Source organism: Apium graveolens, chromosome 3 (genome assembly GCF_009905375.1).
Source record: "Apium graveolens cultivar Ventura chromosome 3, ASM990537v1, whole genome shotgun sequence".
NCBI lineage: Eukaryota > Viridiplantae > Streptophyta > Magnoliopsida > Apiales > Apiaceae > Apium > Apium graveolens.
In genome coordinates, this window is record NC_133649.1 from 142674661 (window position 1) to 142680738 (window position 6078).

The window sequence follows — 6078 nt, forward strand, 5'->3', positions numbered from 1 at the left end:
TCCCCCAGCTGAAATTTGGATGATTTTTGTTATTAGGATGATAGGTCGCTGGCACAGGCTGCTGTTGTCGCTGATAATTATTCACATACTGAACAGATTCGTTGACAAGAGAACACTGATCCGTAGCATGAGAACCTGCACAAAGCTCACAAACTATAGCTATTTGATTAACTCCATACGTAGCCAGAGAATCAACCTTCATTGATAGCGCTTGGAGCTGGGCTGCAATAGCGGTGGCTGCATCAACTTCCAGAATACCTGCTACCTTGCCTGACGTCATCCTCTGAGTTGGGTTTTGATGCTCATTTGCAGCCATCGTCTCTATAAGATTATACGCCTCAGTATAGCTTTTAGCCCATAAGGCTCCTCCAGCTGCTGCATCGAGCATGGGCCGAGATTGGGCCCCCAAACCATTATAGAAACCAGTGATCACCATCCAATCCGGCATTCCATGATGTGGACATTTTCTCAACATTTCCTTGTAGCGTTCCCAAGCCTCGCACATAGATTCTGTAGGTTGCTGCGCAAACTGAGTAAGAGCACTCCTCATAGCAGCAGTCTTTGCCATTGGATAAAACTTCACCAGAAACTTTTGCGTAAGATCTTGCCACGTAGTGATGGACCCAGCTGGTTCAGAATGTAACCAGTCTTTAGCCTTATCCCTCAGTGAGAATGGGAAAAGCCTCAACTTGATAGCCTCATCAGTCACACCATTATACTTAAAAGTGCTGCAGATCTCGACAAAATTCCTTATGTGCATGTTGGGGTCTTCAGTTGCCGCTCCTCCAAAAGAAACAGAATTCTGCACCATCTGAATAGTGCCCGGCTTGATTTCAAAGGTGTTAGCTTGAATAGCCGGATGAAGGATGCTTGACTGAATGTCATCAATTTTAGGCCGAGAAAAATCCATAAGAGCTGGATCAGCTTGAACAATATGATCTCCCATGTTTACTGGTTCTTTTTGCTCAGTTCCTGAATCCGAATCCTCAAAATCTAACTTCTCCGGAATATCAAGAACTTCGTCTGTCTCCTCAGCTGTATCTAAAGTCCTCTTGCGAGCACGAGAACGAGTTTGCATAAACGCTTGCTAAAGTACCTGAAACACAACCGAAAAGAGTAAGTAACTACTACGTCCTAATCACTGAGTCCTAATGACCAATGATGGTAAGTACATAAACTAAACAAATACGCCGAGTCCCCGGCAGCGGCGCCAAAAACTTGTTAGGGCGAAAACACGCGCTAATATTCACGCAAGTATACGCGTTCGCAAGTAATATAGAATATTTTCTAGTTCGTTCCCTCAGAGACTCAGACTAAATTATTGTCTAATTAAACTCACTCACTAATGTATGATTACTTCTCAATGTTAAGATAATAACACTTAAAATTGTTGATTAAATATTAACTATAATTAACTACTTAATTAACCACTTAACTAACACTTCAATTTATCAATAATAAAACACTCATGAGATCACAACTTCATTATTACTTCCTTCTATAGCCATTATTATTACCTTTAGCATGTGACAGTGATGATATTAATCGAATAACACGAAACTGATAAAAGCCAACTTTCATTGTACTAATACCATTCTACCAAGCATCCACAATTAAGATAGAAGTTGAATAGTCATCAATTATATTGAGTTCCTATATGTCTACAGAAATTGACAACACAACGATTTAAGCTCAAGTTATTCCTTTTGATTACATAGGGCAAATAAAACTGTTAGAGTTACCCACTAATCATGCACAACGTACATGAACCTATGCTAGCATGGCAAGTTCTAAATCTCAAGATCCACCGTCGCTTCACAAGAGATTAACACCCTATCTTATATGTTTGCGACGTACATAAGAGGAATACGCACAACCAATACTAGATATCATGCAATCATCACACACTAAAGTATTAAACAATTAACTAAAGAATTCCATAATAAATCCGTTGCAACCCTATGATCACGATTAGCCCATAATAGAACTTATCGCCATCATGGGTTCATATGAAATTATGATAAACAACACAAGAAAATAATAACTAAACTAATTATATTAAAACAGAGTACGTCACAAGAGTAAATAAGTCAAAGCAAGAAAACTAGCATCCAACGTTACAACGAAATAAGAATCACAAGAAAATATGCTTCCCCTTCGTTGCGGTGTGCTAAATCGGTCTTCTTCCTTATCTCCTTCGCTTCTTGTGTAAAACACAATCTAAAACATAATCCCCTTAATACTCTCTGTGAAAACGTCTCAAATCTACCTATATAATAGTCCCATAAAACTCAGATTACATAGAAGTTGGAAGCCAAACAGAAGTAGAAGTCTAAAATAATTTATCTTTTTCCCCGACCCTGCGCGGCCGCTCAGCATAGCTGCGCGGGCGCGCAGGTTGCTGCGCGGCCGCTCAGCATTGCTGCGCGGGCGTGCAGGCCTCTACTGGAAAAAATCCAGGTTTGCTCCGTTTCTTCGCCGTAATCTGCCCATTCCTTTCCTCTCGCAATGGTGAACACATGCCAAAGCTTATTCTTGATGATTCCTCCCCCGAAATGCAACTAATACCCTGAAATGTATAAATACTAGAAAACGCATCAAATACACAAAATACTTGATTTCAAGACACCAATTTAAGCCATTTTAAGACGTTCTAAGTGGTATAAAATGCCACTTATCAGTTTTCGTTTATCGTTTGAGGGATCATACCCGGGATCTTATTACTTAGGTTTCCTTAACCTTCCTCAATACATTATATTCCTTTTATGATCCTCTCTTATAATCCTTGAATTTAAATCCTTTTAATCATGTTACCTTACACTCAATTCTTTCGGTATCTGGTGGATTTTCGGGAAAAATCAAAGTGTTCGGATTTGGATTCTGATGATCTTTACATACACTTATATACCACATAGAGTACTAATAATATCGCAGAAGATCAATAAAAGAACCCCTACATAGTGTGACATGAAAAGTTTTCTTATTCAGCATAATCAGCAAAACACTATTCATAAGGGTTTCAAAAATTCAAAAAAAATTGGGGTTATTACAGTCTCCCCTCCTTAAAAGGATTCCGTCCCGGAATCAGATAGAAAATGAATAGGGATACTCTCTTAGCATTGCACTTTCTAACTCTCGAGTAAATTTTCCCACATTGTGGTCCTACCACCAAACTCTGCCTAGTTTGATAACCCTTCTCCTAAGCACTTGTTCCTTTTCAATCTATAACCCTTCCTGGTTGCTCTAGATAGGTTACGTCGGGTTGCATGTCTATGCGCTCATATGCCCCTATTTATCTGGCATCCGAATTACACTTCCTTAATATTGATACGTGGAACACGTTATGAACTTGCTACATGTTCGGGGGTAGGGATAGCTCATATGCTAACTTCCCAATATGTCTTAATATATTCAAGGGTCCAACAATTCGTGGACTTAAACTTTCCTTTCTTTCCAACCCTCATCAATTCCTTTTTAAGGGAATACTTTTAACAATACAAGGTTCCCTCCTTCATTCTCTTTGTCCTTTTATTGTCAAATCAGTATACTTCTTATGTCCATCTTGGGCTACTACCAGCCGTCCTCTGATTAGATCTATTATATCCCTGGTCCTTTAGACTACTGCGGGTTCGAGCATCTTGCGCTCTACAACTTCATCCTAACATAAGGGAGATCGACATTGTCTTCCCTCAAGGATCTCATAAGGCGACATCTCGATACCTGACATAAGATCTATTATCGTGAGAAAACTCATCCGCGTTAAGTGATCATTCCAAATTCTTCCAAGTCTATTGCACAGACTCTTATTATAGCTTTTTGCGCTATAGGTTTTGCTTCTCAATACCCACTCTTTTCCAGTTCGTAATCGCTACTACCTTTCGTTCCTAATATTATACTGGTTATACTTTTGCTCGTTAGCATTCTATAACCTTTTAATAACCATGTCAACCTTAGTATCACGAATGTGTTTCCATTCCGAATACCACCATAACTTTACTACTCCTTTTTCAGCTATTTCTATTTTCCAAAGTTTGATCAATCATATAGAAGTAAAGGAATTTGTTGAGAGATCACTATGATCATGAACACTTGTTCTATTATATAGTTAGTACAGAAGGTGGCTAGCCTTTAGTACTTGACAAGCAATTAAACAACATGTGGTATCCTACTAGGCTTCTATCACACAGATAGATAGTCATTCGGCAATACCTCCCTTCTGGAAGGGTTGTTCTTCTCATCTTATACAAAATGAAAAGAAAAGAACGAATTGAAGAGAATTGTATATATATAAAATAAATATATTGCCACAAAATATCTGGCTTGGAGTCTACCTCTGAACTATAGAGGTTTGTCATAGGAGAACAAAACATATATGTATATAAATCAACATCAATTATAATAGCATCGCATTTCACATGCCTAAATATTTTTGCTATTCCGTCCATCATTCTATGGACCCATGCTCTTCCTTCAGCTTATACTCAATCACCTTTGAAACTCCCTCGACATCGAAAATCGAATCTGGGATCTCATTCTAGACATCATTGTTACTAGAATCCTATGCTTGCACCGCAACCTTCCTCGTATAGTAATACGACTCTCTATTGATAAGAAGGAATAAATATTCAATAGGTAAATAATCGACCTAGTTTTTCTATCAAAGATAACTTATACATCAACATGACACGATTAGTGATACTCAATCTCAACATCCATTCCAATACAACTCTCACGGTTGTAATCGACTCATTACTCGCAGAATCATTGTTGCATTACTATGGTCCATCGCTGACCTACTGTAGTCATTCATTTTCCTTGGAATCTTAAAAGCTAACCATACGGAGTCCATACCTGTCGTATCAAATTCTTCTAAGGAGTTAACATAATCACCATTCATAATTCATGAAGAACACTCCTGATCCTGACGTACTTTCATGACATGAAGCATATAAAATTGCAGAAGAGTTTCAATCAAAGCAACGATAACAGGTTAATACCATTCTTAATCATATGCCTTCAATAGAAGACTTAACTCAAAGGTTCCTTTAGTCTTTTTGAAACATGGTCCTGGATTATTCTCAAGATAGGACCTTCTAAAATAGATAGCCCGCTCACAGTGCTAACATGAATTAAATCTTTACCAAACTACTATTACGGTTGAGTATCGTATAATCATCAGAAGAAATGTCAATCTTTTAAACCCTAATACAACCTTCACGGCTTTAACCATCATTACTGTATTCTTTTGGCACGAGCGCCTATAATTATCCTCTTACCTTTAAAGTGTCGGCCACCTCTTTGGCCTTTCCTGATAGTAAAATTTCCTTATAGTCAATGTCATTTTAACCACTTCCAAATAAATTTTCTACCTCATTTCAATCACTGCTTATGTGAAGATGTTTTCCTTAAAATCTGATGAGTAAAAAAAAATATCACCATTTTTCCATAAGTTATTGCCTCAGTCTTTAGAGGTTAATCATTGTCACGACTGACTCTCGATCATACTTAGGACATCTTTTATCTTAGGTCCTAATTGCCCTGAACAATTTCGACCTTTACTGGTTCGATCCATACTTTCTCGTGGTTTAACACGTGCCCCACTTGGCATCATTATAATTACGTCATATTTCCTTTATCAACATTTCTATTCTTGAGAATTTTGAATATTACCTTTCTCCTTGTAAAACCTCTAGGGTTATCCTTGAATCGTTCCTCTTGTATTCCCTAGATACAGGGCATATCAAAATACTCTTTACTAATACTAGAACCATTGTCTATATGTTCTGAAAAATTTCTCCACTGATTCTTAAAGGTTGTTATTACCTTAATCCTTTCCAATTCATACTGTCAAAACTCATACTATCCCTATTAAGGGTGAAATGCCAACCTTTATGCATTCCCCTAGGATTCATTTTAAGGTACCGATGTTCTATCCTTAATTCCACCTTAAAAAAAGTACATGCATCCTTCCATGGATAAATCAAGTCATATATCCCTGATAAGGGTGTCTTATTCAATCATTTCCACCTCGATAGTATATGCCTAATTTCACAATAACATTTGTATTCAAAATGAGGT

General features: G+C 37.7%; 1 non-coding gene across 1 annotated transcript; it reads left to right on the forward strand.

The window, feature by feature from the left end:
• Positions 1-446: 446 nt before the first annotated feature.
• On the forward strand, positions 447-553 carry LOC141715675 (small nucleolar RNA R71). Its single transcript, XR_012572428.1, has one exon. It is a non-coding gene; the product is annotated as a small nucleolar RNA R71 (small nucleolar RNA).
• The last annotated feature ends 5525 nt before the right edge of the window (positions 554-6078 follow it).